Source organism: Musca domestica, unplaced genomic scaffold (assembly GCF_030504385.1).
Source record: "Musca domestica strain aabys unplaced genomic scaffold, Musca_domestica.polishedcontigs.V.1.1 50, whole genome shotgun sequence".
Lineage (NCBI taxonomy): Eukaryota > Metazoa > Arthropoda > Insecta > Diptera > Muscidae > Musca > Musca domestica.
In genome coordinates, this window is record NW_026712347.1 from 2927612 (window position 1) to 2945435 (window position 17824).

The window sequence follows — 17824 nt, forward strand, 5'->3', positions numbered from 1 at the left end:
CCACTCAATTCGTGGCCAATACAAATTGAATCACTGACGGAGGCACCAAAGGGTTATTGGAAAAACGAATTTTAAGGTTACGAAAAGAAAACAATTACAATTTGTACCAAATTAAGGACCATTTAGTACACATAAGTACGAATTTTCAAAGTGTCCTACATACCGAAATTTTTGGATTCCATTCCTGTTGGTTCGCCCAAATACAAATTGTACTTTATTCAGTACATTTTAGTACATATAATTAAACAATTCCCAAAAATACTTACATATCCCTATCCTACATTTCCAATTTTCGGGATACCATCTTTATTCGTTCACCCAAATCCGAATTGCATTAAACTTAGTAACATAAAGTACGCTGAAGTACAAATTTTCATAACTACCTACCTCATACAGTGCAAAGGAAATCTTATTTTCAAATTTCAGGAATCCAAGGCTGCCGTTTTACCCAAAATTTCAATAGTACCATGAAGTACACATAAATACGAATTTCCGAAACTACCTACATTCCTCATACCTAGAATGTAATAGTAATCTTATTTCCAACTTTCAAAATTCCAGCTCTATCGACTCAGTCAAATCGTAATTGTACCAAATTTAGTACCATTTAGTACTTTTCGTGCACATAAGTGAAAAGTTTAAAAACTTCATCCATATCTCAATAATACACTCGGTCAGTAACTACTAATTCTCTAAAACATTGATTCCCATTCCAAATTTCAAATTTTTCTCTCTAACCGTTCACATGATACAAAATTTTACCAAATGTAGTGAATTTTTGTACTTTTCGTACACTTATATTGAGATTTTAACAAAACCCTTTGCCCCCGCTGCCTCTCCTGGGAGATTTAGTTCTGTTTCGGGTATTCGACCAGCAGTTATATAGCGAATGGCTTCAGCTTTAATGATGTCTCGAAAAAAAATTTTGCTAACCGAACATCAGGAGGTTTGGAAAGCTCCCTGAAGCGAAGGTTGGTGAACTCTCTAAATTCTGGTCAATAAACATTCTCATGGATAACAAAAGTGCGGAGTTCAGAGTTTACGACAAATGGAGCCTTGAACATGTATTAACTTAGGATTCGTATAAATGCCTGAAATTGTTGATTCTGTTTTTCATATTTTCGATACCTCTTATTCTGAAGAATAACAAAAATAAGAAGCAACACCCTGGGAGATACACTTCTCGAATTTATGTCGCATCCATATTCAGTAAGTTTTGAATAAACAAAAAACTCCATAGATTTGCCTCGGAGCACAGTATAACAAACTTTATCAAAAATTCAATCCCACCAACAAGGTAAGAGAAATTCGGACAACCAAACCCTTCAACTCAATTGACACGATTAGCTGATGTACCATTTTTAAATTTGGAACCACAGCTTAGAAGAAAAATATAAATATTTCGAGAACGAACAAACTCCCTGATGCTCCTTTATCATACCTTTGTCCCTAAATTGATACCTTTCAGCTGGCATTTAAGCAATTTACCTCGAAGAATGGCAATCAGGGCAACATGCATATAAAATATATTCCTTAACACACCTGTGTTCTCCTCCACAGGATTCGAAAGGATTTATTGAATTCCTTTGATCGGCCGCCCGCACAAAACGACTCCTTTTGGCAAATGGAACGCTTTTGCCCCCCAATTGCGTGTGAACACTTGTAGACATTTAAATGTTTGCTGTCAACACAAACCGTTACACAAATTACAATCATAACAATGACAGTCACAGCCAAGATTGAAACTTTATTGTAAATGTTGGCATCCACCACAGTCTGCTTAAGTGGCTCGCTTACTCGGTCGCCAGCGACTGGGTTCTGGATGCCAATGATATTCGTCATTACCCATTTGGCCTCTGTGTGCCAAGAAGAAGAAGAAGTACGGCAGTCAAGCAGCCAACTGTCGTTCTTTCCCATAAAGCATCCATACCATTTGTCCGTCCATCCATCATCGCAGCATCTCAACAGTGCTTGGGAATCTCACACATACAAAGACCAACACACATAAAACTTACCAACTCACTCCGTCACTTTTCTTATACTTGAGTTGTGTGAGGACACTTCTAGCAATCTTGTAGGAACACGCACTTGAAACAGTAGCGTGGGCAAGAGATCTTCTGCTGAAAGAAGTATAATACTTCTGTAGACAGAAGAGAATTCTTCTATGGAATGAAGAGAATTCTCCCCTATGGGTAGAGAGCAACTCCTCTATGGCTAGAAGGGAGTAACTCGTCTATGGATAGAAGAGCAACTCTTCTATGGATAGAAGAGTAACTCTTCTATGGATAGAAGAGTAACTCTTCTATGGATGGAAGAGTAACTCTTCTATGGATAGAAGAGTAACTCTTCTATGGATGGAAGAGTAACTCTTCTATGGATAGAAGAGCAACTCTTCTATGGATAGAAGAGATCAACTCTTCTATGGATAGAAGAGATCAACTCTTCTATGGATAGAAGAGATCAACTCTTCTATGGATAGAAGAGATCAACTCTTCTATGGATAGAAGAGAGCAACTCTTCTATGGATAGAAGAGATCAACTCTTCTATGGATAGAAGAGATCAACTCTTCTATGGATAGAAGAGATCAACTCTTCTATGGATAGAAGAGAGCAACTCTTCTATGGCTAGAAGAGAGCAACTCTTCTATGGCTAGAAGAGAGCAACTCTTCTATGGCTAGAAGAGAGCAACTCTTCTATGGCTAGAAGAGAGCAACTTTTCTATGGACAGAAGAGTATCTCTTCTACGCTCCTGCAATGCAACACAATATTTAACAAATGTTTTCACTTCCATTCACCAGTCATCACCCACAACGACAGGCAAGAGTTTTGGGCGCCACTTCAAATTTCCAAAGGGGGTAGATGCGGAGAACGGAGAACAAATGAACAAAATGAACGACCCGAAATAAAATGAATGATTACTTGCGCTAACGGCATTAAAATGCAAATGAAATGTGTTTTTGTGTCACAAATGTTTTTTGTGACACTTCACTCTGGAACTTTATTGCCCAAAAATTTAACCAAATCGAACTTTTGCTCCGACATATTGAACTCGACACCCACACTCACACACAGCCACTAACACAAACACAATTGTGTAAATGTTGCAACAGAAGTTATGAATTATACGTGTCTGTTTTGTGTGTGTGTGAATGTTTGTGGTGGGGTCATATCCGGTGGTGTACGGATGTGGTGGGTATGGAAATAAGTAGTGATTGTGGGTGTGCGAAGATTGTAAATGTGAAAATTTCTATTGGCGCTGCTCGCTAGACGGCTGTGTTTTAGTCATTGCCACTGTGATGTGGACATTTCTATTTATGGTCAGAATGGCAACATTAGGAACAGCAATAACCTCAGAAACTGCTCAAGTCCTAAGGAATAACACAAATAATGAAAAATCAGCAAAAGCCAAGCGTCGCATTCCCACACACACACACTTTTCTCAACTATAGTCGAAAAAAAAACACGAACCCGATGAAGTAAAAAAACTTATGTACACTTCCCCGAGCCCATACCTCAGTGGCCACTTTGAAACCCGAAAAGAAAATAAAATCTCGAAATGAACAAATTTATGGCGTGCCAACATTTGCAAAGTATGAGCCAAAGTTCAAACGCAAAACTCAATGTGTCAAACAATAAGAAACAGTTGTTGCTCGGCGTATCCAGCACCGGGCTGTAGAAGTGGAATATGAGGAATGGTAACTTTGCTGGACATTCGTAAATTATGAATTTGGGGGGAGGCTATGAAGATGTGAATAATGTGTTTCTTTTTTTGGTGTACATATTTTACATACATTAATTTTATGGGTCCTTTATTGTGTTGGTGGTAGTGGTAGAGAATTTTATTGGTGTGCATTGAACAAGTTTTCACTAAATTAAAAACCTTGTCTTACATTTGGTAATTTTACTAAGAATGAGTTGAGCAACAACATTTTCGAAATTTTATGCACTCTGTGCCACGGATCCATTTTTTATATATTTTTTATACCCTCAGCCATATGGCTACAGAGGGTATATATCATTTGATACGGTCAAAACGTGCCTAGTCGAAATAACGGTTTTAGACCCTAGGTCTCTTTGGACCAAATCCGTTTCAGAAAACTTGAAGTCGATTTAGCGATGTCCGTCCGTCCGTCTGTTTGTCTGTCTGTTTGGCTGGTGTGCACGATAACTCTTGAAGGGAGTATCCGTTTTGGTCCAAACTTGATACATCGTAATATTTTTGTCAAACTTAGATCGAGTTCAGAGATGGGCAATATCGGTCCACTCCTTCTGGTACCTCCCCCACAAAAGTCGAAATTTTCAAAAAATTTATTTTTTGCACAGAAAGAGAAGCGGTAATCCGATTTTGCCCCAACTTTGCAAATCTTAATATTTGCGTCAGTGTTAGGTCAAGTGTGAAAATGGACAATATCGGTCCACTCCATCAAGTACCTCCCCCACAAATGGTCAAAATTTTGAATAATTACAACTCTCATAATATGTGATGTAAGAGTCCGATTGTCTTCAAATTTCACACATGCCAATATTTATGTTAGCCCAAGGTCTGATGTTAAGATGGAATATATCGGTCCATTCCTTCTGGTACCTCCCCCACAAATGGTCGAAATTTTAACAAATATATATTTTTTGCACAGAAAGAGAAACGGTAATCCGATTTTGCTCAAACTTTGCAAATCTTAATATTTGCGTAAGTGCTAGGTCAAGTGTGAAAATGGACAATATCGGTCCACTCCTTCTGGTACCTCCCCCACAAAGGGTCGAAATTTTAAATAATTACAACTCTCATAAAATGTGATGCAAGAGTCCGATTGTCTTCAAATTTCACACATCTCACTATTTATATTACCCCAAGGTCTGGGTTAAGACCAAGGTCTGGTGTTAAGACCTTTTGGTACCTCCCACACAAATGATAGAGATTTTCAAAAAAAAAAATATATTTTCTGCACAGAAAGAGAATCGATAATCCGATTTTGTTCCAACTTTGCAAATCCTGGTATTTACGTCAGTTCTAGGTCAGGTGCAAAAATGGATAATATAGATCCACTCCATCAAGTACCTCCCCCACAAAAGGTCGAAATTTTGAATATTCATCACGCTCTTAAAACACTTGAACACGATTCCATTCCAAAGAATCGGAAATAAACATCCGGTTCTCTTCATATTACACACGTCCCATTATTTCCACTAACTCAAGACAAACGGAATGAGCTGGCTGTACGCTAAAATTTGGAATGCGAGTCACTGAGGAAGTGCAGGATAGATGTATTAATGGATTTTTGGAAATTCGGACTTTAAGATTACGAAAAATTCTAAAATGGTACTTAACTTCTTTGGTATTTATATGAACGGGTAAAAAACTTGTAATGTGGAATGAAGATTCGATATAAGAAGATGGTTCTGGAAATGTGCACTAAGTGTGCGAGCTGTACTAAATGTTTGTACGAATAATAAATACCGAATATTGGGGGATCCGTTATATGGGGGCTATACCAAAACGTGGACCTACATGGACCATTTTAAATACCAAAAGTCCTGCAGACATAATACATATTTGACTAAAATTTTATCATCGACATAGAATTTTATGCTGATCAAGAATATATTTACTTTGTGGGGTACCGTTATATGGGGGGCTATACGAAGACGTGGACCTGCACAGACAATGTCATAGGCTGTAGTATCCATTACGAACTTCAAATACCAAATTTGAAACATTTCCGGTGAATAATGTCGCTTAAATCACCAAAATTCCGAATATCGGGAGGTACCAACCTTCAACCTTCTTTATTTCATTCGGAAGCTGAAGTGATTTCCACAGATGAACGTCGACATAGAATTTTATGCTGATCAAGTATATACTTTGTGGGGTCTAAAATGTATATTTCGAGGTGTTACAAACGGAATAACAAACTTAAACTGCTCGAAAGTAAGGTCTAAATTCTAAAATTCGATTTAAAATGGTTTCCTTTGATATCATGCATATCAATTAACATCGTTCTCCCAAACATAAAAAGAGTGATCTTTAGTAAATTTGGGAAGACGGAAGGTTTCCGTCCCCACAATATGACTAAAGTGGGTATATATCATTTGATACGGCCAAAATGGGGCTCATCGAAATAACGGCTTAAGACCCGATGTCCCTGTGGACAAAATAAGTTTCAGGGCTTTTGGAATAAATATAACCATGCCCATTTGAGATTGTAAATGGCTTTGACTCATAAGAGTACACCATTTGAGTAGAAATTTTAAACGAATAATTTTGCAAAAGGGTGGTGTGTTTCAAGTATTCGTTTGTTTAAAAAATCGCCAAATAATAATATTAATGTTTTACTAGACAACGGCACATCCCCGTCTCAAGACATGAATTAAAAAAATTCTACCCTCTTCTCCGCTTTTTAACGGCTATTATCTTCATTGTGACTGAAATGTATTGATGGGAGGTCAATACATAATATCAGACATGGGAAATGTATTCATTATAATCGGAAGCACAAACAATCTCAGTAATAATCACTTACGCAGCAAACCACCCAATCAGCACTCATTGACACACACACACACCATCGACCCACCCCCCTTTTAAGAACAACCCGGCAAATTGAGATTGAATGAATGCTTTACTGCGGTGCGACTTTGGAATTTAAACGACAAGGCGTCACCTGCAATTGGCATCACCGAAATATAATTGTCGCCTTTTGTTTTCTGCTCGAAAGTAAGAAATCGGAGAGGAAATTGTGAAATGTATTAATTAAAAAAATGCCACCAACAAATTATGTTTTTTGTTTTTTTTTTTCGTGGAAAAAAGTTTTGCTGGATTTACGAAGTGGAAAAGCGTGAATGTATTTTGATTTAAAGTTTACATTTTTACATGAAGACCAAGGCCGCCATATGCCAAGAATTAGTTTTAATTAGAAGAAATTTATTACAAATTTAACACGCCGTTTTAGAATACAGTATTTTTCCATAAAATTAGAGCAATTTACATAATAAACGCAATAATTAGACATGGAAAAACAAGTAAAAAAGCTGTAAGTTCGGCCGGGCCGAACTTTAAATACCCTCCACCATTTGGAACGAATTTGGCTATTCTCAAAAACAATAAAATCCGTTAAAATCTTATAAATATCGAATGTAGCCGTTATATTAGGGTCAATACGGCGACATGGACCAGCATAGGCAATTTTTTTCATAAGCCATCACAATATTCAAACGCGAAACTTAGAAAAAAAAAAATCGCTGAATAATGTAGCTACCGTCAATTATCAATCTACTTAATTTTGTTCGGAAGCTAGAGTGGTTTCCACAGACGGACAGACATCGCTAAATCGTCTTAGAATTTTACACTGATCAAGAATATATATACTTTGTTGGGTCTGACATGGGTATTTCGAGGATGTTCAAACGGAATGACAAAATGAATATACCCTCCATAGTATGGTAGAGGGTATAATAAAGTAATTGATTAGCTTGAAATCTTGGGTGAGGGCTACTCTTGGTCCGAAGGGGACAAATAAGGCTGGGTATTTTTGGAAATTCGTACTAGAACGGTGCGAAAAGTCTTAAAAGTTACTAAATATGGTACCCTTTGTATCTGAGGAAACAGTAGAGCTAGAGTTAAATTTGGAATGAGGGTCATTGATGGAGTGTATAATAGATGTACCAAAGGGTCTTTAGAAATTAACACTATAAGTGTACGAAAAGTATTAAATGTACTACATTTGGTACCACTTCGTATCATGTGAACGGTTAGAGCTAAAAACTTAAAATTTAGAATGGGAATGAAGGTTTAGGAGTAGAGTTGGAAAATGGAACGATGTAGTTTAGGAAGTGTGTACTCATGTATACGAAAATTACTAAACGGTACTAAATTTTGTACAATTTGAATTTGGAGAAACGGATGGAGCTAGAATCATGGAATTTGAAATTAACATTACTAGCGGAGTGTAGGGTTGGGTTATGAATGGAGTTTTCGAAATTTGTCCTTATGTGGACGAAAAGTACTAAATGGTACTTCATTTGATACAATTTCTATTTTTTCGGCAAACGATTTCTGTGGGAGTCTAAGATTGAGGAAGTTTTAGAAATTCTATAGGAAGCTTTAAAAATTCGTACTTATGTGTACTAAATGGTACTAAATTTAGTGCAATTTGGAATTGTGGTGAACCGGTAGAGTTGGAATTTTGAAATTTTGACATGACATTTCTATGGGATTGTATGTTTGAGGTATGGAGGTAGTTTGGAAGTTGGACATTTAGGATGTAGGATTATAGTATGTATGTAATTCGTACTTATATGTACTTAATTTAGTACAATTTGGATTTGTGTGAACCAATAGGGCTGTAATCGTAACAGTTGAAATTAAGATTACTGCTGGAGCATAGGATTGGGTTTTGTAGTACCTCTTGAAAATGCGTACTTATTTGTACTAAATAGTACTATATTTGCTATAATTTGGTATCGCGTGAATATAAAATGATTGAAATCTAAGTTTTGGTATGAGGGTAGCTGCTCATGTGTAGCCTGGATATACGGAGGTGGTTTCGGAAATTTGTACTATAATCGTACAAAAAATACTGAATGGTACTACATCTAGTATTTGTTAGCGGGATGAGGCTGAAATCCTCAAATTTTATATAGAGTTCGGAGTTGGTATCTGGAATTGAGATATGAAGGTGGTTTTTGGAAATGTGTGCTATAATTATAGGAAAAGTAATAAATATTACCACATTTGATATTGGGTGATAGAATAGAGTCGAAATCCAGAAATTTGATAGAGATGACACTATTGGTGTCTAGGATTGAGATATGAAACGGTTTTGCAATAGATTACTGAAATTATGCGGCAGTTACTGAATGTAACTAAATTTTGTATTGGGTGAAGGAATTAAGCTGGAATCCTGAAATTTGTTATTAAGGTCACTGTTGGTATCTGGAATTGAGATATTGTTTGGGTTTTGAGATTGGTTTTGGACATGTAAACTATAATTGAAGGAAAAGTACTAAATTTGGTAATCGGTGAAAGAATAGAGCTGGAATCCTGAAATTTGACATGAATGTCACTGCTGTTGTCTTGTGGTTGAGAAAAGGTGCTGGTTTGGATATGCGTACTATAAATGTACTAAATAGTATTAAATCTGGTAACAGGGGTAACTACAGAGCTGTGATCCTAAACTTTGATATTAAGGTCAATGTTGGTATCTGTGGAGCACATATGGAGGTTGTTATGAAAATGCGTACTTTAACTGTTCGAAAAGAACTAAATGTTTCTAAATTTGGTTTGGGTGAAGGGATAGAGGTGAAATCCCGAAGCTTGATATGAAAGCCACTGCTGGTATGTAGTTTTGAAAGAATGTCGTGGATTTGCCAATGCGTACTACGATTGTTCGAAAAGTACTAAATGGTACTGAATTTGCCTTTAAGTAGGTGAATAAAGCTTGAATCGTAAAATTGTGTATTTAGGTGACGTTTGGTTTCAAGGCTTTACATATGGAGACGTTGCAATACTTTTGACCGGAAAAATAGGATGTGAGTCCATTGTGATATGGTTTACTAATATCCTCCTCGGTAAACTTCAAAACGAAACATTTTGAAGACTTCTGGGTGTAGAGGGTGAATATTTTCCTATTATTCTCTCCGAAAAAGGGAAAACTTGAAAGTCTGAAAATGTAGTACGATATACAGGGTGAGATGAAAAAACTGCAACCAACTTTAGCCTGCTGTCATTTCTAAGCCACTCGTCCGACAGCTGTTAAAATTATTCCAGTGACAGGTCATTATATTGTTTACAAGCGTACAAAACCTCTTGGAAAGAATTTTCCAGAATAAAAGTTATTCGTGATGTGGCTATCGTTAGAGCACTCCAGCATTTAAATGTGAATATATCTTTTGTGTCTCGTATCATCGCTCATTACCGTGATACTGGTAGCGTAGCCCGACGTCACGGAAGTGGACGGAAGAAAACAGCAACATCAGCAGAAATGGTTCGAAAAGTAAAGAAGCGATTTCATAGAAACCCGCGACGCAGTGGCCGAAAAATGGCTCGTGAGCTGAACATATCGCAATATTCCATTCGGCAAATATTAAAAAATAAGCTCGGGGTAAAGCCATCGAAACTCCAAAAAGTGCAAGAACTTACACCACAACAGAAAGAAAATAGACTCAAAAGAGCTAAAGAGTTCCTTCGCTTGGCCGAAAGTGGTGAACTGCCGAATTTGGTTTTCTCCGATGAGAAAAAATTCGTTGTCCAGCAGTTTGTAAACAAACAAAATGATCATGTTTACTTGCCAAAGAGGTCAGCTAAAAACGTGCACCTTCGGTTGGACACCAGAACTCAAACGCCGGCCATGGTGATGGTCTTGGGCCGCCATTATAGTCGATGGTCGCTCTCCGCTCGTATTAATCGAATAAATGCCGAATATTATGGAATGGAAATATATTCGAAAATATTCTGGAGGGTGTATTAAAGCCTTGGGCACGCAAACATTTTGGCCGCAGACCTTGGACAGTCCAACAGGACTCCGCACCATCGCACTCAACACGCCACCGCCACCTAAGAGTGGTTACAAAATGAGGTTCCACGCACAATGGCCACCAAAATCTCCGGATACCAATCCGTTGGACTATTGTGTCTGGAGTATTTTGGAAAGCAAGGTTCGCACTAAAAATACCAAAGTACTCCAAGCAAGCGCTTCGTCGGGAATGAGCCAAAATACGGCAGAGCAACATTTGGGCAGAGTGAGACGGTTTCTTGGCCATTTGAAGGCCATAATTCGTGTCAAAGGTGACCAATTCGTACAAATCTAAACTTATTGTCAAATTTGATGCTATTTCCGACATTTTTTGCTTAAATTCCATAAATTTAAAAAAAAAAAATTTAAAGAGGTATTTCTGGGCTGTATCTGATATCTGACACCAAACATCATTCTTGTGGAGTGCATATTACGAATGTGAGGCTCTTAAACACCAAATCGGATGAAACATATGAACGGTAGCTATAGCTATATCTGAACCGATTTTCACTATATTCGATATACTTGCTTCTAGACTGAATTCGGTCGGATGTGCCAAACCCCAGGTCATTTGGATTGATATTGACCATTTGGTGCACAATTAACCCAAAATCGTTTGAAGATATATATGGGAGCTATATTTAAATTTGAACCGATTCTCACCAATTCTAGTATGGCTCGTCCTTGAGCCAAACGAATATTGTTTTCAAAATCTCATCTTAATCGGATAATAAATGCGACCTGCATTTTTTTTACAAAAATACATAGGACGGACGGATGGAGTCGATTTATTTTCAGAAAGTGATTCTATGAAGATCCTCAAAAGTAACTATGGGTCTATCTCGCTGCCTTCTACTTGTTACAAACTAATGCAGAAAGAAATAAAACCCTTACCACTATGAGGTGTAGGGTATAAAAAGGCCTTACGCGAACTATTGGAACGAATCTAACATTTTAATGTGGACTTTTCGCTGACGAAGTAACGGCCACTGGCTAGTATATTATAAATAATATTATCTTTACAGCTAAAAACCTTACAACACTCTTTCGTGATAAAAATGTGCAGCTGAAGCCGCAAATTAATCACAGACTACTATTTCGAATATCCACAATTGTGGGACCACAAAGTGTAACTTTTCAAAGGGAGAAAAAAAAACTGGCGATTAGCAATAGAAAAAAAAAAAACAACAGCAAACAATTTAGGAAAATTACAAACTTTTGTTTTATTTGCAAACATAACTTTTTCCGCGCTGCGCTGTGTTGGCAGGTTTTTTTGTTTTACGCTCGGTTGTGGGTTTGTTTCTAATAACAAATACAAAACTTGTAATGGTTGCTTGTTAACGGATATTCATACATGCATGTTGACAAACACCCCCAACCACACACACACACACAGATATTTCACACCACACTAACACACACACTGAACGACAAACATAAACACCCACATCCGTATCCGCTGGTTTGTAACATTGCAAATATGTTGACATTATGCAGGTTGTTGCTGCTGGCGCTGCTTTTTCGGCTGGCGTTCCACATGGAGTACGGCCAATTGAGAAATAGCGCAATAAGGGAAGAGTAGGAGAAGGAGGGGGAGAATAACCGCAAAAATGTTTTCGCGGTGAACATTTATGAAGATTAATTGCCGCCTCGTGTAATTTCGAACGTGTTGTGTGCACACGTTGTCGCAACATTGTTTTGTGGGAATTTGTTTTTGGCTTATAAAAGCAATAAAAATTTATATATTTTTTGGCAGATGTTCAGCATTGACAACAACAGTCGCAGAGACACAGTCACACACACACATACACACGCACATGCAAAGGCATAACCATATTGATGCTTTGTTAGGATATTAAGCACACATTTTTTTGCCTTGGGTTTTTTCATTGAAAGTTCCAGGGGGCGAAAATTTAAATCGCGAGGTTATCACTTTTATAACTCCCGAAGCTTAGACAAACATAGAAGTTGGCAAAATTAAATTTTCCAAAAAAAACATCAAAAAATTAAAAACAAGACAGCGAAACTCCAAGAAATCCCAAATAAACACCAAAGCAATAACATCACCACTACATACATGGCACCACCACCAATAACAACAACTACGACAACGATACTATATATCTTGCACAAAAATGGAGATTTGACGAGACGTCTGCTCTATACCTCAATGTGATAAGACACGCTTCGTATTACTTTACAACAAACAGTGACGACAGTCGACATATGAACTCAATCCCACACATACACACATCCCCACCCACACATGCACCCAAGTAAAACAAAACCCAAACACTATTACAAAATAAGTAGTAATAACTCTTAAACATTTCCGTTTCCTTCCGGCAACAGAAAAGGGTGCTCGAGTGAGAGTGTGTGTGTGTGTGTGCGTGTCTGCCTTTGTGAATGATGTTTGAAGAACGTAGCACATACACACAAGCGCAAGAGTGAAATCCACAGTATATCAAATAAGCTCACACATATCATAATCGATTTTGTAGCCAAGTTTTTAGCTATATTTACTGCCAGAGTTGGGAGTGCTTAATTATATTGAGGAGAATCATATTAAAATGAGATATCGACATTTCATGATTTTTTTGAAAAAAAAAAATTAATTAAAATCAGTAAAGAAAGTCCTAAAGTCGGGCGGGGCCGACTTTATGATACCCTACACCATTTAGCTATTTTAGTAGAACTCCACATAACAATTAAAAGTTTTTATTTGAGAATTCAATCAAACACGCTATGAACATAATTATAATTTAAAGTTCAAAAGACTAAATATGCCGAAGCTTTGTACCTTTTAAATTCGGACTTGTATTGCCCATTTGATGCACAATTAATTTGAAATCAGATAAAGATATATATGGGAGCTATGTCCAAATCTAAACCGATGAAAAAGATATTTCTGAGCTGTATTTTATATATTTCCCTGAATATTGTTGTTACGGAGTGCATATTACGGCTGTGGGTAACAAATACAGCAAATAGGATGAACAATATGTATGGGAGCTATAGCTATATCTGAACCGATCTTCACCAAATTTGGCATACTACCTTCTAGACTAAATTCGGTCGTATGTGCCAAATTCCATCCCATTTGGTCAAATATTAGACCTTTGGTGCACAATAAAAGGTAAGTCGGACGAAGTTATATATGGGAGCTATATCCAAATCTGAACCGATCTTGATAAAATTTAGCAAAGGTATTTCTGAGCTGCATTTGATATATTTCCCAAAATATTGTTGTTACAGAGAGCATATTACGGCTGCGGAGGACAAAAATAATAATTCGGATGAACAATATATATGGGAGCTATAGCTATATCTGAACCGATTTAAATCAAATTTGGCATAATTATTTTTAGGTCGAATCTGATCGTACGTGCAAAATTCCATACTATTCGGACTGATATTACACGTTTGGTGCACAATAAAAGGCAAATGGGACGAAGATATATATGGGAGCTATATCTAAATTTTGACCGATTATCTCCAATTTCAATAGGATTCGTCCTTGGGCCAAACAAATGATTTGTGCAACTTTTCATCTGGATCGGGCAATAAATGCGAACTGTACTTTGTTTACAAAAATACATGGATAGACAGACGGACGGACATGCATAGATCGACTTAGAATGTGATTCTATGCAGATCATCAAAAGGAACTATGGAACTATGGGTCTATCTCGTTTCCTTTTGCCTGTTACAAACAAATGCACAAAGACATAATACCCTGACCACCTTGTGGTGTAGGGTATAAATAGAAGACTACATAGGTGTATGAAATTTTGTGCAATTACTTCTTATGACTAAAGAAGTCATGAGACAATGGGGCACATACGTCCACGTACCCATATAAGTACCCGTCATAAAATGGGGTTCAACATTAAGAAATTTGTCTTGTGGGTACCTCTTAATTGATAGGCCACCGACAAGACCGGATTTTTGGAAATTCGTAATGAAAGTTCCTAAAAAGTACTCTCAAAACAGAAACTCTGTATTAACTTCCAAATCTTGTTCTGTATCCGCTCCAAAATATAGCATTAGTACTGAATTGAAACAATTGTATTTTATATATTGTGAAATGGTTGTGTAAAAGAAATCTTATTCGGAAACTTGTACTAAAAAATTTCGACATGGACTAAAACATTGCGAAAATGTTTAAAAATCTCAGCAGATATAAAAAATCGCAAAAACATATTTAATTGAGTTAATAATCGTGAAGAAGTTCAAATCCTGATATTTTGCATATGAACCAGCGCTGGTATGTAGGTGTAAAATAAGGCGGGAATTTTGAAAAATCCCAAATGAGACATGTTTAATTCTGTAGAAACTTTATAGAAAAGAATAAAATTCTCTGAATTGTAATTATTTAATTCGACCTTTATTTTATATTATTTCAAATTTAAAAATGAGCTCGAGGACTTGTGACAAAACAGATGACGGCAACACAATATCGACGTCGGTACTTGGCGAGATTTTGTAAATTGTTGTTGTATGTTTAAATATTATTGTTCCTGATAATGTCTTCCGTCGGAAGACGAAATATCAAAAATAACAAATAAATAAAAAAAAACAGTCCTTGAGCTCAATTTTATTAAACTTGAGAAAATTATGCAAAATTTTGATAAGGCTCACAGTTCATAGAAAAGGATAAGGAGGCGCGAATGTTGGAAATTAGTATTTTTAGGATTCCGATTTTACAAAATACCAACAAGTGTCCTCTACTTCGTCAGCGAAAAATCCACAAAATTCAAATTTTTGATTAATTCCAACAGTTTGTGTTTGGTCTTTTTAGTACTCAAAATGCGGATCAAGTTCACTTTAACAGCAAAACTTCATTCAACGTACGAAATTTCCAGACTTTCAGGATTTTAAATATCGTTCAAGGTTTTCCTTTTCCGGATAGAATAATAGGAAAATGTTTAACTTTTACAACGAAAAGTCTTAAAAATCTTTAATTTTGAAGTTTACTAAGGAGGGTGTTAGAAAACCCATTACACATGGACCCACATCCTATTTTTGTGTCCAAAAATATAACATCGTCTCCATATGAAAATCTTAAAAACCAACTGTCACCTTAATATAAAATATTAGAATTTCAGACCTATCCCTTCACCCAATATCAAATTTACCAATAATAACATACCCAAAACAATTTACATCTGTCCATCCTTGACAACAACAGTAATCCAAAATTAGTACCATTTAGTACATTTCGAATAATTTTAGTGCACATTCCCAAAACCACCTACATATCTCAACCTCAGATACCAACAGAGACTTCAGTATCAATTTGTTGGATTCCAGGTTTTCTTCACCCAGGATTCTTTCGGCAATAGATCCATTTCCCAACCACCGCTGAATCTTCTTTTTTAATTTCTATCTTCTTCTTCATCCAAAACCATACCACTTAGTATTTTTCGAACAATTATAGTTCGCATTTCCAAAACCACCTTGATATCATAACTAACAACAGCGACATATATTGAAAAATTCAGGATTGTCCACTATTCCTTCACCAAATACTAAATTGCGTAATTTTCGTATAATTTTAGTACACATTTTCAAAACTAAATCCCTATTTCAATCCCAGATCCCAACAGAGACTCCAACATCAAATTTCGAGATTTTAGCTCTATCCTTTCACCCAACATCGAATTTAGTACAACTTAATGATTTTCGAAAAATTTTAGTAGACATTTCCAAAACCACCTTCACGTCTTAACCACAGGCACAAATAGCGATATCTGTATCAAATTTCAGAATTTCTTTTCTATCCCAAATTTAGATTAATTATAGAACATATTTTCAAAACCAAATCCACATCTCAATTCCAGATACCAACAGAGACCCCAATATCAAATTTCGGGATTTACCCAATACCAAATTTAGATTAATTATAGAACATATTTTCAAATCCATCTTCAGATCTTAATTACAGTTACCGACAGTGACATCTATATCAAATTCAAGGATTTTAGCTCTTTAAATATACCTATTACAAAATATAGTACTATTTAGTAATTTACGTATAATTATAGTACACATTTCAAAAACTACCTTCAATTCTCAGTTCTAGATACCAACTCAATATCAGTTTGAGGATTCCAGGCCTATCCCTTCACAAATTTAGTACCATTTAGTACATTTCGTACAAATATGGTAAGCATTTCCAAAATCATCTTCATATAATAACCACCAAAACCAAACCGACATCTATAGCAAATTTCAGGATCTCAGATCTAATCTTTCACAAAATACGAAATCTAGTTCTTTTCGTATAATTTGAGTACACTTTTCCAAAACCACCTCTAAATCTCACCCCCAGCTAACAACAGAGACCACAATATCAAATATCAGGATTCAGCTCTATTCTTTCATACAATACTGAATTTAGCAAAATTTAGTACTTTTTGCAGAAATATAGTACACAGTACTATGTCCAGGCTACACATGAACAGGGACCATAATACGAAATTTCTGATTTCAAGCACTATCTGAACACCTTATACCAAATTGTGCAACAGTACACATTTTCCAAACCGCCTCTTTATCACAAGCCTATCACCAACAGTGACTTCAATACAAAATTTCAAAATTCAAGGTCCAGGTCCAAAACTGTTTCCAATTTAGTACAGTTCGCGCACATAGTAAACATTTCTAAAACCACCTTCATACATCAAACTTACTTTCCAACCTAGATTCCCACGCCAAATTTCAAGGATTTTGCTCCATTCGTTCACATAATACTCAAAGGAACTATTTTGAAACTTTTCGTAACCTTGACGTTTCCAAAAACCCATTGGTACATCTATCCTGCCCTATATAATTGACTCTTATTCCAAATTTCAGATGTCTGGAACAATACTTAGGTTACCAATTTCAGATCAAGTTCAAAAATGGCCAATATCAGTTTATTTCTTATGATACCTTTCCACAACAGTTTATAATTTTTCTTTATTGAACGAAGGGAGTACCCGATATTGTCCGGTACGACATTAATCAATATTTGTCTCTGCTTCTCGTACCTTCTCGACAAATACTATTAACTCTCAAGATGAATATGTCAGTCCAATGTTTGGACACAAGTAGCTAAATTTTCAAAAAAAAGGACAAAAGCTGTAAATTCGATCGAGCCCGATCGAATTTACAGCTTTTGTCCAAATGTCCTGCAGACATAATACACATTTGAGTAAAATTTTATCAATCTACTTTATTTCGGTTGGAAGCTAGAGTGATTTCCACAGACGGACAGATGGACGGACATCACTAAATCGACATAGAATTTTATGCTGATCAAGAATATATA